We start from the raw sequence: 14684 nt of genomic DNA, 5'->3' as shown, positions 1-14684 counted from the left end.
CTTAATATACTTCATGCAAGAAGTACATAATTGGTACACTTCGAGTACTTTTGATACCCAAAAACATATTCTTTAAAAGCACTTTCATTCATATTACAAGCACTTCCAAACGAGCCCTTATTGTCTAGTTATTTTTTCTCTATTGATCGAATTAATTTTTTGTTCAAACTCGTTATCAGAATGTTTGTTCATTGTTTAGCCATGCGACTTTAGGCCTAACAAAAAGGTCCTCCATCAAGCACAAAAAGCTTTAAATAGGTAAAGCAACAGACTTCTCTCTAATTTTTTCTCTGTCAGACAATGTGGAATTTTGCGTTCCTTTCTATGTTTCTTGTATTGGTGTTATTTCAATGCGCAGGTGGAGATGTGTGCACAGCCTAAAGTTGTAGTGAAAATAGAGAGTGAAGAAGATAAGCTAGTTTTGCAAGTCAGTAATATACACAATTTTCTTTGTATACATTACTACAATAAACACTTTGCGTGATGAGAAATTATTAGGGACGTCTTTGATTCGTCTCAAAAATATTTGTGCAACAAATTAATCGGAATTTTGAAATAATTTAGTGACATACTTTTGTCGCCTTAATGTTTGCTCAACGAAAGTAAATGATGCACGTAGTTTTGCACGACGACTTATTTTCGTCACGCAAGTGAAATTGTTTTTTTTTAATTTTTTTATGGTTTCAATTCTGTAATAAAAAAAAATTTAATAAAATTGCCAAAAAAAAAAAATTATTGAATAGAAAAACAATTTATATATAATATCAATGAAAATGTATGTACAACTACAAAGTTTAAAAAGAAAGCGGGAAGCTGCTGGAAGGGGTCAGGGTTGGGGATAGGCTAGGGGTTGAGGATGGGGTTGGAGGTCGACGGGTCTGATTACTGGGTATGCGCGGAATGGAGGGGCTCTAATGTTAGTGGTGTAGAAATATCGAGGAGACGGATCACGGAGGAACTGAGGGCCTGTATGATCAACCACATTTGAGTCTTGTACGATGTGAGCTCACTTCTCAGGCCAGCGACTTCCTGCGTCAAAGCCGTGACCTCGCCCTTCGACTGTAAGGATGAAGAGGCTTCATTCTCCCACCGCCTAGCATTCCCTGTCCCTTGACAATACGTCATTGGCTTCCGACTGAGGGTCTAGTCCAACGTCTCTGTAAGGATGTGAAAGCCCGCATCCTCGGAAGGATCCACATACTCGATCGGCATATTCTGGGGAAGCTGGGAGGCAGACTCCTGAAGAACCGACTAGCTCTTCTCCACCATAGTCGCCAATGAAATAAAATATGTAATATTAATAATAAACATTTTGAATTAATTATTATAATACTTGAATGCATAAGACATTAATTAAAATTGAATAATACTTACATGAAGGGACTCGACCAACTCATCCCCGAACCAAACATAAACGTCAGCAAAGACGTCGATCTTCAAGAATTTAGAACCCCCTGGAATAGAAAAAAATAAGAAAAATGTTAGTACGGAAACAAAACAACAATTATGAGCGACATTTTAAAATTGGAAGTAAAAGCTTTAATATATACCTTTCGCCGCGCCTCCATCTTATATGAGAAGGACCTCAAACCCGAATGGTGGAGAAGGGTCTTCTTCTCCGGATTGATCTTGTTCCCCTTCGCCTTCTTCTGTTATACAAAAAATAAACGTATTAGTTGTAATATTTAAAGAAAATATAAAAAAATTAATAAACATTCGTAACAAATTTCAAAAAGTAAAATAAATTAAGTAGCACAAAAAAAGTAGGCTCTTGAAAATGACTGCAGAGCCAAACCCAACTTTCTTCCCAGTCCTCGAACTCCTTCAGACAACCCTCCTCGATAGTGACTTGCGAATCATCAAACATCTCGAAATACTGGTGCAGGTTGCTCTTCCACTACTTGTACCATTCAAAGAAGAGCCGATTGAGGTATGTGATAAGAGTATATTTATGCAACTTTGTTATCTTATTTCTTTGCATTTACTTAGTTAATTTCCATTTATTGTAGTAATTTAAGTTATTTTCGTTTTATTGAAGGTCCAGTTGGTAAAGATGACAATAAATGGTCAAATGGATCAATTTAGAGCAGTTTTGGACTTGGATTGGGTAACAGACATGAATAGCATATGGGCTGGATGTTTTTGGTGTTTAAAAGGTGTTAAACATGTGCTAAAATCTAGCGAAATTAAAGTTGAGGCTTGGAAGGCAAGGAATTACACAAGAAAGAGGAATCCTAGTTGGAGAGAAACATTATCTTATCCTATCTTATCTTATCTTATCTCGAGCTGCAAGGAAGAATCCTAATCATATTGCAACATTCTCCATCTGTTTCTCAGAGTCCTAAAATAATTCAAAACGCCTAATCCCTTTCCTCCTTGGATTCAGCCGTGCCCCATATATATAAAGTGTCCTGCAACGTTTTATAAGTTTGCCGCGCTTACCATTCATTCATTAAAGTTGCTGGAATTTTCAGAGTTCTTTCTATCTTTGTTTTAAGTTTCAATGTTTATTTTAGTTTCAATGGCGACATCTGGTTTAGAGTGTGGGGGCGTCGATGAACACGTCGGGGGGACTCGGGGACCTACCGGATCAACTGGATTCACCGACATATGGTCCTTCTCTACCAGAGTAGTGGCGGCAGCAGTAAGAGGTGTAGTCGTCACCGCTTTCCAACTTCTAATGAGCTGTGAGATCTACAAAATTGGAAATAAATTTGTAAGATTACAAAGATAAAAATTATCGTAGACATGCATAATAATTTCTACTTAAATTTAAAACTAAAAAACCATTAAAACCCTAAATCTAACTCACTGCCCTAATTTTAACCCCTAATTTAAGAACCCTAATTGTAACCCCTAATTTAAAATAAACTAACCCCTAACTTAGGAACCCTAAATATAACCCTGTAAATTAAGCACCCTAAATCTAACCCCCATTGCCCTAATTCTAACCCTTAATTTAAAATTTAAAAAAAAAAAAAAAAAAGAAACCCTAATTTAAGAACCCTAAATCAACCCACTACCCTAATTCTAACCCTTAATTTAAAATCAATAACCCTAATTTAAAAACCCTAAATCTATCCCTCAGTTAATCACCTTAAATCTAACCCCAATTTAAGAACCCTAATCTAACCTCATTGCCCAAAATCGTTCCCCTAATTTAAGAACCCTAAAAACCCTAATTTAAGAACCTAAATCTAACGCCAATTTAAGAACCCTAAAAATACTAATTTAAGAACCTGAATCTAACCCCCAATTTATGAACCTTAAATGACACACCCCGACCGAGATCGGAGCGTGCTGGCCGTCACTCAAAGGTGACGGAGCCATGTGCACGTGCGGAGGCTAGTAAGTAGTAATATAAAAGTACGAATAACTAAAAACTAGCATACAAGTACTAAAATGAGTGCTAGTTAGTGCGATACAAATTCAGAGCAGGTCTATAGCAGTCCAAATAAAACGACAACAATAGTACGCCCGAAGGCGACCCTACGATGTGGAGTGTCTGTCAGAACGCCGAAAAGCTCACAAGGGAAACCACCGCAACGGCTAAGCAACTAGAACCTGGAGGGGCGCAAAACAAAAGCGTGAGTGGGCAAAAACAATTCTTTCTAAAACCATTTACAAAATACTTTCTAACCCCTCGCCGTAAAACCTGTATACTTCCCAGAAAATAAACATATATACGTATGTGTAAACATGCAAAACATGCTCAAGGGTATACCAATCATGCTCAAAATATGCCATGCCACAATCTCAAAGTGATATGCAAGTGCCCAGGTATAACCATATCAATATCATGTAATCTGGCAGCCGGAGTCACCTAACGTGACCTGTACGGCTGCATCTAGAGCTCAAATCTCAATCTCAATATTTAAACCTGCCCACGAGTCGGAACCACCTAAAGTGGTCTGTACGACAAGCCTGGGTGTAACATATATATACGCTCTAGTGCTACGATCACGTGAAGGCTGTGCGAATAATCGCGGGTCACCTACGAGTCGGAACCACCTATTGTGGTCTGTACGACAGGCCTATGCACCTAGCTTGGATCCAAGCTGAGCGTATGGTGCGGGAGGTGAACAACACGTGAAGGACTGTGCCCTACTCTGGGCGGGAGCACTAACACCGGGGGTGCAGGTTATGAGCTCTCTAAGCATCTCTAACCACTAATTAATGCAATCGTTAATTAACGCTTACCTGGCACTTACCTATGCCTCCACAGCACCCACATATAAATATGTATATGCATGCCACTACTAATAAATGTGATGATGCATAAACGATAATAATAATATGCATGGCATATGGCAAATAACCCTTTTTAAATCAATTTCTGGGAATATAAATGTATATAGGTATATACGGAAAACAAAAGCCCACTCACTGGTATGTAGAAGGGTCGTAGCCCCCCTGCCTCGCGTGTGCACGCTCGTCCTCTGGGTACGTGTCACCTAAATGCGAAACAACTATAAAAACGTTAACTTTAAAGCACATAACCCGTTTCTCGTAATAACTTCTCATACATTGCTCAAAATGGACAAATGAATATACCCACGTGCTCTACACAACCTCAGGGTCACAACCATATTTTTAGAAAAATTTTTGGACCCCGCACGCGCCCCCACACGCCAGCACAGGCACGGACCTACGCGCCCCCCACGCGCGGCCAGGTGCCAGGCACACTGACGGTGTCAACAGACGCCGTCAGGAATATTCCGTTAAACTGACGGAATATTCCGTCAAATCTAACCGGATACCGTCACTGCCGTTAGGAATATTCCGTCAAACTTGACGGAATATTCCCCTTTCTTCTCCGGCCTACCCTCGCCGGACTCCGGTCGCCGGAAACTGGGAAAAACTTTAAACTAACTATTCTCCTTCGTTTCTCAACCGTTTTCTATGATTCTTGGACCAAAAGAAAGCCCTAAACTAGTAGAATCACGTTGGACCACTTTTAAAGGCTAAAAGTTACGCGATCATACCTGTCTCAAAACTCAAAAACCGGCCAACTTCGAACTAGGCCTTCCCGACGTCCAAATTCGTCCAACGAGCTACTCCGACGCTCCTTAGGACCTCACCAACACACCTACAAGCTTCAAATGTCCAAAAACTAAGTAAATTAATGTTGCATGAACAGTGCTCAAAACGGACCTCGCGATATCGACGTGAAAACATCGAAGTTCTTACCTGAAAATGCTATGGTCGTGCTCCCCTTGTCCTCACGAGTTGAATGGTGTCCTTGGTTTCCTCGATCCGTGATGGTTTGGGTGGTTTTGGTGTTTGTCCGTACGTATGGTGATAACGGGAAGGAAGAGAGAGGCACGGGGGAGAGAGACAGAGGGAGGGGAAGAGTGTCTGTGTGTGTGAGTGTGTGTGTGTGTGGTCCAACACATGCCACACCACACAAAACAACCCACAACGTGACAAAACAACCTAAGGGCAAAAAGGTAATTTCACACGTGCGTTTAATAATCCCGGGACGGGATGTCACAACCTTCCCACCTTAATAGAATTTCGTCCCGAAATTCAAAACAACAACGCAGCAACCCCCTAGCAGTCAAAGAACAATCGAGGGTACAAATCCCTCATCCGATTCTCTGTCTCCCACGTAGCTTCTTCGACTGAATGGTTCCTCCACAAAACCTTCACCAAATTCACTGTCTTGTTCCTCAAAACCTTCTCTTTCCAATCAATGATCGTCACCGGTTCCTCATCGTACGTCAAATCTGGGTTAATCTCAAGCGGTTGAGGAGGTATCACGTGAGATGGATCAGCAACATAGTGTCGGAGCATAGACACGTGAAAAACATTATGCACTCTAGCCAACTCCGGGGGCAACTCCAACCTGTAAGCTACCTCGCCAACTCGTTCTGTGACCACGTATGGTCCGATGTACCTGGGACTCAACTTCCCTTTCTTTCCGAACCGCACAACACCTCTCCACGGTGAAAGCTTCAGAAATACCCAATCTCCGACCTCATATGTTCTGTCCGTAGCACGCCGATCCGCTAGACTCTTCTGCCTGTCCTGAGCTGCTTTCAGGTTAGACTTAATCACCTGAACATTCTGAGTAGTCTCCTCGACAATCTCTGGACCCACTAAAACTCTTTCGCCAACCTCTGACCAACACAACGGTGTGCGACAAGCTCTGCCATACAAGGCCTCAAATGGCGCCATGCCAATGCTCGAATGAAAACTGTTGTTGTAAGCAAATTCCATCAAATCCAATCTTTGGTGCCAAGCGTCACCAAACTGCAACACCGAAGCTCGCAGCATATCCTCCAAGGTCTGAATAGTTCTCTCTGACTGCCCGTCGGTCTGTGGATGATATGCCGTACTATAAAGTAATCTCGTGCCCAAAGCTTCCTGGAAAGCTACCCAAAACTTCGATGTGAATCGTGGATCACGATCCGAGACAATACTCACTGGGACACCGTGGTACTTTACAACCTTCGAAATGAACAACTCCGCTAAACGGCTCAGAGAATACTTCTCTCTCACAGGAATAAAATGAGCCGACTTAGTGAGTCGATCGACGATCACCCAAATGCCGTCAAAGCCATTATGTGTACGCGGGAGCTTGTACACAAAATCCATGGTGATATTTTCCCATTTCCACTCTGGAACGGGAAGCGGCTGCAACAACCTAAACGGCTTCTTCCTTTCTGCTTTAACTTGCTGACAAACAGCACACCTGCTCACATACTCGGCTATCTCCCTCTTCATACCCGGCCAATAATAAAACGGTCGAATGGTATGATACATTTTAGTAGCTCCAGGGTGCATGGCATAAGCCGAGATATGTGCTTCATCGAGAATTTCTTTCTTCAACTCCACACTCTTAGGCACGAACATTCTACCTTCTAGCATCAACATGCCATCCGAATCCCGAACTCTGAGGTCTCGCCTCCTTCCTTGCTCTCGAGCTTGAATAAGTTCTTGAGTCTCCTGATCAGTTACTTGGGCTTCAAGCACCCGATCAACAAGTATCGGCCTAACTTGGAAATTAGCAAGTAATGCCACATCTCGATCTTCGGCTTCTAGCCTTACCCCCGTAGTACGCAAGTCCACCAAAAGAGGAGCACGACTAGCGTACAACGCATTAATACGGCCCTGTGACTTCCTGCTAAGTGCATCAGCCACTACGTTCGCACGACCAGGATGATAATCAATCGTGCAATCGTAATCGCTGAGCAACTCCAACCACCTCCGCTGACGAAGATTGAGTTCCTTCTGAGTAAAGAGATACTGGAGACTCTTGTGATCCGTAAAGATCCTGCACTTTTCTCCGTAAAGATAGTGCCTCCACAACTTTAACGCAAAAATGATAGCAGCCAACTCCAAATCATGTGTAGGGTAATTCCTCTCATGAGGTTTCAACTGCCGCGAAGCATAAGCAATCACCCTACCATGCTGCATCAATACGCATCCCAAACCATTCAAGGAAGCATCGCTGTAAACCTCGAAATCACCACTATCGTCTGGGAGTGCCAAAACAGGTGCATGAGTGAGACAATGCTTCAACCGTTGGAAACTCTGCTCACACTTATCATCCCACTCAAATTTGACATCCTTCCTCGTTAACCTCGTCAGTGGTAAGGCAATCACCGAAAAATCCTTAACGAATCTCCGATAATACCCTGCCAAACCAAGGAAACTTCTCACCTCGGTGACGGTTCTCGGTTGCTCCCAACTCTCTACCGCTGCAACCTTCTGAGGGTCAACCAAAATACCCTGAGCAGAAATGACGTGCCCCAAGAACGCAACTTGGTCTAACCAGAACTGGCACTTGCTAAACTTAGCATATAACTGGTGTTCCCTCAACCTTTTCAACACCAAAGTAAGATGTCGAACATGCTCCGATTTCGACTTAGAATACACCAGAATATCGTCAATGAAGACAATGACGAATCTATCCAAGTAAGGCTGGAATACTCGGTTCATCAAATCCATAAAGGCGGCTGGTGCATTCGTCAACCCAAATGGCATAACCAGAAACTCGTAATGACCGTAACGAGTCCTGAACGCCGTCTTAGGGACATCATCCCTACTGATCTTCAGCTGATAGTAACCAGATCTCAAGTCTATCTTAGAGAACACGCAAGCACCTCTCAGCTGATCGAACAAATCATCGATACGAGGCAATGGATAACGGTTTTTAATCGTCACCCGATTGAGTTGCCTGTAGTCGATGCACAGTCTCAAAGTTCCATCCTTCTTTCTCACAAACAACACTGGAGCACCCCAAGGCGAAGTACTAGGCTGGATAAATCCTTTATCTACTAACTCTTGCAGCTGAACTTTCAATTCCCTTAACTCCGCAGGAGCCATACGATAAGGAGTTAAAGAAATAGGATTGGTACCTGGAATCAACTCAATGGTGAACTCTACGTCTCGATCTGGGGGTAACCCAGGTAAATCCTCAGGAAATACATCAGGGAAGTGTCTGACCACTCTCACATCCTCTATTCTGTTAGTAACAACCTCATCCAGCACCACATGAGCCAGATACCCCTGACAACCCTTAGTTAACAACTTTTTCGCTCGTAGCGCCGAAATAACGCCATATTTCACCCCACTCTGCTCACCCGCGAAGGTAACCACAGGTAGTCCAGGTCGGTGAAACGCAACCACTTTTCCATAACAGTCAATGTTGGCACGATAGAAGTGCAACCAATCCGTGCCCAGAATCACATCAAAGTCCACAATATCTAACGGGATAAGATCGGCTGACAAAGCAACACCCTCTACGATCACTGGACACCCCGGGTACACACAATCTACAACGCAACTCTCTCCCCTAGGCATAACCAACTCTAAATCATACCCTAGGGGCGTGGTGCTCAGGGACGCGGTGTTCAGGCGAGCCGAGGCCGCGGTGGGCGTCAGCAGGGACAGGGGCGTCTTCACAATATTTCTCTGCAGGACGCTCAGAACAACCCAGACTTGATTATGGGTACGTTGAACATTCTTGGTTGTTTTGCTAGAGTCTTAATTGATTGTGGAGCTACACATTCCGTAATTTCTCATACATTTGCTCAAGCGACGCAACCTCTGTTGTGACATCCCGTCCCGGGATTATTAAACGCACGTGTGAAATTACCTTTTTGCCCTTAGGTTGTTTTGTCACGTTGTGGGTTGTTTTGTGTGGTGTGGCATGTGTTGGACCACACACACACACACTCACACACACAGACACTCTTCCCCTCCCTCTGTCTCTCTCCCCCGTGCCTCTCTCTTCCTTCCCGTTATCACCATACGTACGGACAAACACCAAAACCACCCAAACCATCACGGATCGAGGAAACCAAGGACACCATTCAACTCGTGAGGACAAGGGGAGCACGACCATAGCATTTTCAGGTAAGAACTTCGATGTTTTCACGTCGATATCGCGAGGTCCGTTTTGAGCACTGTTCATGCAACATTAATTTACTTAGTTTTTGGACATTTGAAGCTTGTAGGTGTGTTGGTGAGGTCCTAAGGAGCGTCGGAGTAGCTCGTTGGACGAATTTGGACGTCGGGAAGGCCTAGTTCGAAGTTGGCCGGTTTTTGAGTTTTGAGACAGGTATGATCGCGTAACTTTTAGCCTTTAAAAGTGGTCCAACGTGATTCTACTAGTTTAGGGCTTTCTTTTGGTCCAAGAATCATAGAAAACGGTTGAGAAACGAAGGAGAATAGTTAGTTTAAAGTTTTTCCCAGTTTCCGGCGACCGGAGTCCGGCGAGGGTAGGCCGGAGAAGAAAGGGGAATATTCCGTCAAGTTTGACGGAATATTCCTAACGGCAGTGACGGTATCCGGTTAGATTTGACGGAATATTCCGTCAGTTTAACGGAATATTCCTGACGGCGTCTGTTGACACCGTCAGTGTGCCTGGCACGTGGCCGCGCGTGGGGGGCGCGTAGGTCCGTGCCTGTGCTGGCGCGTGGGGGCGCGTACGGGGTCCAAAATTTTTTCTAAAAATATGGTTGTGACCCTGAGGTTGTGTAGAGCACGTGGGTATATTCATTTGTCCATTTTGAGCAATGTATGAGAAGTTATTACGAGAAACGGGTTATGTGCTTTAAAGTTAACGTTTTTATAGTTGTTTCGCATTTAGGTGACACGTACCCAGAGGACGAGCGTGCACATGCGAGGCAGGGGGGCTACGACCCTTCTACATACCAGTGAGTGGGCTTTTGTTTTCCGTATATACCTATATACATTTATATTCCCAGAAATTGATTTAAAAAGGGTTATTTGCCATATGCCATGCATATTATTATTATCGTTTATGCATCATCACATTTATTAGTAGTGGCATGCATATACATATTTATATGTGGGTGCTGTGGAGGCATAGGTAAGTGCCAGGTAAGCGTTAATTAACGATTGCATTAATTAGTGGTTAGAGATGCTTAGAGAGCTCATAACCTGCACCCCCGGTGTTAGTGCTCCCGCCCAGAGTAGGGCACAGTCCTTCACGTGTTGTTCACCTCCCGCACCATACGCTCAGCTTGGATCCAAGCTAGGTGCATAGGCCTGTCGTACAGACCACAATAGGTGGTTCCGACTCGTAGGTGACCCGCGATTATTCGCACAGCCTTCACGTGATCGTAGCACTAGAGCGTATATATATGTTACACCCAGGCTTGTCGTACAGACCACTTTAGGTGGTTCCGACTCGTGGGCAGGTTTAAATATTGAGATTGAGATTTGAGCTCTAGATGCAGCCGTACAGGTCACGTTAGGTGACTCCGGCTGCCAGATTACATGATATTGATATGGTTATACCTGGGCACTTGCATATCACTTTGAGATTGTGGCATGGCATATTTTGAGCATGATTGGTATACCCTTGAGCATGTTTTGCATGTTTACACATACGTATATATGTTTATTTTCTGGGAAGTATACAGGTTTTACGGCGAGGGGTTAGAAAGTATTTTGTAAATGGTTTTAGAAAGAATTGTTTTTGCCCACTCACGCTTTTGTTTTGCGCCCCTCCAGGTTCTAGTTGCTTAGCCGTTGCGGTGGTTTCCCTTGTGAGCTTTTCGGCGTTCTGACAGACACTCCACATCGTAGGGTCGCCTTCGGGCGTACTATTGTTGTCGTTTTATTTGGACTGCTATAGACCTGCTCTGAATTTGTATCGCACTAACTAGCACTCATTTTAGTACTTGTATGCTAGTTTTTAGTTATTCGTACTTTTATATTACTACTTACTAGCTTCCGCACGTGCACATGGCTCCGTCACCTTTGAGTGACGGCCAGCACGCTCCGATCTCGGTCGGGGTGTGTCAGTTTGGTATCAGAGCCTAACCCTGGCCGTGGTGTGTCGACGAGGACGTCGGGCCCCTAAGGGGGGTGGATTGTGACATCCCACATCGCCCAGGGGAGTGATCCTTAAATATATATATATTCTCATCCCTACCTAGCACGAGGCCTTTTGGGAGCTCACTGGCTTCGGGTTCCGTAGGAACTCCGAAGTTAAGCGAGAAGGAGGCTAGAGCAATCCCATGATGGGTGACCCACTGGGAAGTTGCTCGTGAGTTCCCAAAAACAAAACCGTGAGGGAATGGTAAGCCCAAAGCGGACAATATCGTGCTACGGGGTGGAGCGGGCCCGGGAAGTGATCCGTCCCGGGCCGGGATGTGACATTAAATCTAACTACCCTAAATCTAACCCGCAATTCAAAATAAAAAAAACCCTTAATCTATAAACACTAATTTAACATGGCAAATTAAGTAAATTGAAAAAAAATATTAAGAGGAAATTACCTTTTGGAGATGAAGAGGAGCGACGGCCGGAAAGGCGAGGTGAGCAACGGAAAAAGGTAGTGAAAGGGTGAGAGAGGGTGTCAGGGAAGAGGAACTAAGGGTGAGAGAGGGTGGCAATGGCGTCGGGAAAAACAGGAAGAAGAAAGAAGTGAGAGAGGCTATCAGGAAAAAGAGGAAGAAGAGAAAAGTGAGGGGAGGAAGATGCATGAGGAATAAATACATAGACTCTTGCGTGATGAAGGGTTTGTTGTGCAAGGTTTAAAAATGTGTCGCGCTTCTTTTTTTTTAAATTTTCGCGAAAAAAAAAACGGCGTCCTAATTAAAATTACCTACGTAAAATTAAAACGCTTGCACGACAAAAAATAAAAAAGGGTTGTTCGTCACTCAATTATGTTTAAAAATGGTTTTTTTTTTTATTTTTTTATTTTATAGAAATTTGATTAAAATTTATTATAAAATACTAATAATAAATTTTGATTTACAAAGCAATTGACAAAGTAATTCACATATGAAATTCATTAACCATTTAATGTATTTTACAAAGAAATTTACAAATAAATTGCATTAATCTTCATCCGAACTATAATAACTTTCACTTTCGTCGCTATCATCATTTTCAATGTCCCATTCCTCATCATCGATAGGTACGTCCCCATTGTCATTTGTGTGCACTGGAGCATCATATTGCGGAAGATTACTGAGGTCAATTGTGATTGACTTAATCGGTATTTCAATTGAAGATATGGTGCTTGGATAAGATTAGTATCTCGGAGTGTTTCCACATAAATTTCCATCGAAGATTCTAAACGTTGGTCAGTGGCATTGTCGATGTCTTCATCAGTAGGGTCTTGTTCCGGTATATCATACATGTTCCTATGATCCATCTTCTGAACAACTTTCCAACCCCTCCTGACATTAGGGTCATCTAAATACAAAATTTGTTCTGCCATGGTTGCTAAGATGTAAAGATTGTCATTATACCAAGTGTTGGTAGTGTTCACTGATAGTAATCCATGATCTTTTTTAACACTTCCGTGCCTATTTGAGTTTGTATCAAACCATCGACACTTAAACAGGATCACTTGGCATCAGTCTTTGTAAAGCAATTGCACGACACTTGCTAGTTTGCCATAGAATTCAATGTCTGTACTTTTGCCTCCACCTGGGACATAGACACCATTATTTTGCATACACAACTTGTCATCTTGTGCAGCCCCTAAGAACTTGACGCCGTTAACATAGCAACCTGAACGCCAAGTTATATAACTCTTCACTATACGCTGGGAATTCAATGCTTTCAATTGATTCACCTAATATTACACAAACACTTAAATCTGTTAGTTCGAGCAAATTAATTGGTAAAATCTATATGTCCAATACAAAACACTTCAAACTTACATATTCAAGAAACCATTGCAGAAATAATTCATGGTGTTTCTTGGCTTACAAATGTGAAGGATGTGCCCGCTTCATCATATCTTCATGCTTGTCTAGGTATGACATTGTCTCATCCCAATTGTTGAGTACAAACCAATGTGTTACCTCCATGTCCTTTTGGGAAAACGACTCGCCTCGTATCGGATCTCCAAAGGGTTGAGCGATTTGGGCAAAAACTGAAAGTTTCTCTTTTCTCACTCCATCGTCATTATTGCGATGAGGACAATTGAAAGTTGTCTTCACATCCTTTAAATACATTCCACAAAATGTAAGCGCCTTCAGGCTTCGCTTTGATTCGTACACTTTTCTTCAACTCCTCGAGAAGCCTACCAAAATAAAATGATACGATACAAATTTTACAAACCGTCAGTTAATGATGAATAAAAAATGATGAGGATTATATACCTTTCTATTGGATAAATCCATCGAAAGCTAACTGGTTCAACAAGCAATGCCTCATCCGGTAAGTGAACCATCACATGAATCATACTTGTGAAGAAAGTTGGAGGAAATATCATCTCAAACTTGCATAGAACTTGGACAATGTCATGGCGCAACGATTAACATCCGTTAAATTAATATATATAATTATTATAGTTTTTAGAGGTATAAAATTGTTAAATTAATATATATAATTATTATAATATTTTTTTAGGGTTATTAAATTAATATTTTACTTATCGTGTATTGTGTTACCTACATATATACCGAACCAACCCGTTATCTTAACAGATGCTTATAGGGTTACCCGATAATGACCCGATCCATTATCGTGTCGACCCGAACACCTATTAATTTCAAATCGTGTCATATCAAAAATTGTCAGGCCTACATGATACTGAGGTTGTGGAATCCTAAGTGCCTGATATATTTCCATATGTGGATAATCTCTCTAGTAGTGTCCTTTTTGTCCACAATGATAACACTTTCGGTCTTGAGTTGGTGCAAAGGGTCTCCGATTCTGTTGTTAAAAACAAGGTGGAATAAACCTTGGATGTTTACTACTTTGTCCTCCAGTAGGGTTCTTAAATGCCCAAGCTCTCTTAAAATCAAGATCCTCTGTTCAGCCATAAGATCACGATCAACAATCTCATCATAACTTATCAACTTAAAATGCTCTATGTTTTCCTTAATCGCAACTCTTAATCCTTCTTCCAGTTTCGTTGCTTTAGTAATCTCATCAGGTACCAGGTAGGGTGCATAGCGCATCAACTCCTCAAACTTAGCTACATATTATGCCACAATCATTTCATTATGGCCAAGATTTGCAAACTCTCGAGTCTTCATGGCTTTCATGGTCTCGGGAAAATACTTTTCCAAGAATATAGCCTCAAAGGTTGTCCAAGTTGTAATCTCAAGATCAACATTAATCAAAACGGATTCCCACCAGTGATAAGCTTGTCCTTCCAAGTAAGTGCAAGCAATAGTTACTTTCAGATTTTCTAGAACTCTTTGGTCATTTATATTTCTTCTAATTTGACTTAA

This window comes from Pyrus communis, chromosome 17 (assembly GCF_041283825.1).
Source record: "Pyrus communis isolate YQ-2024b chromosome 17, ASM4128382v1, whole genome shotgun sequence".
Lineage (NCBI taxonomy): Eukaryota > Viridiplantae > Streptophyta > Magnoliopsida > Rosales > Rosaceae > Pyrus > Pyrus communis.
Note: the sequence above shows the minus strand (reverse complement) of the source record.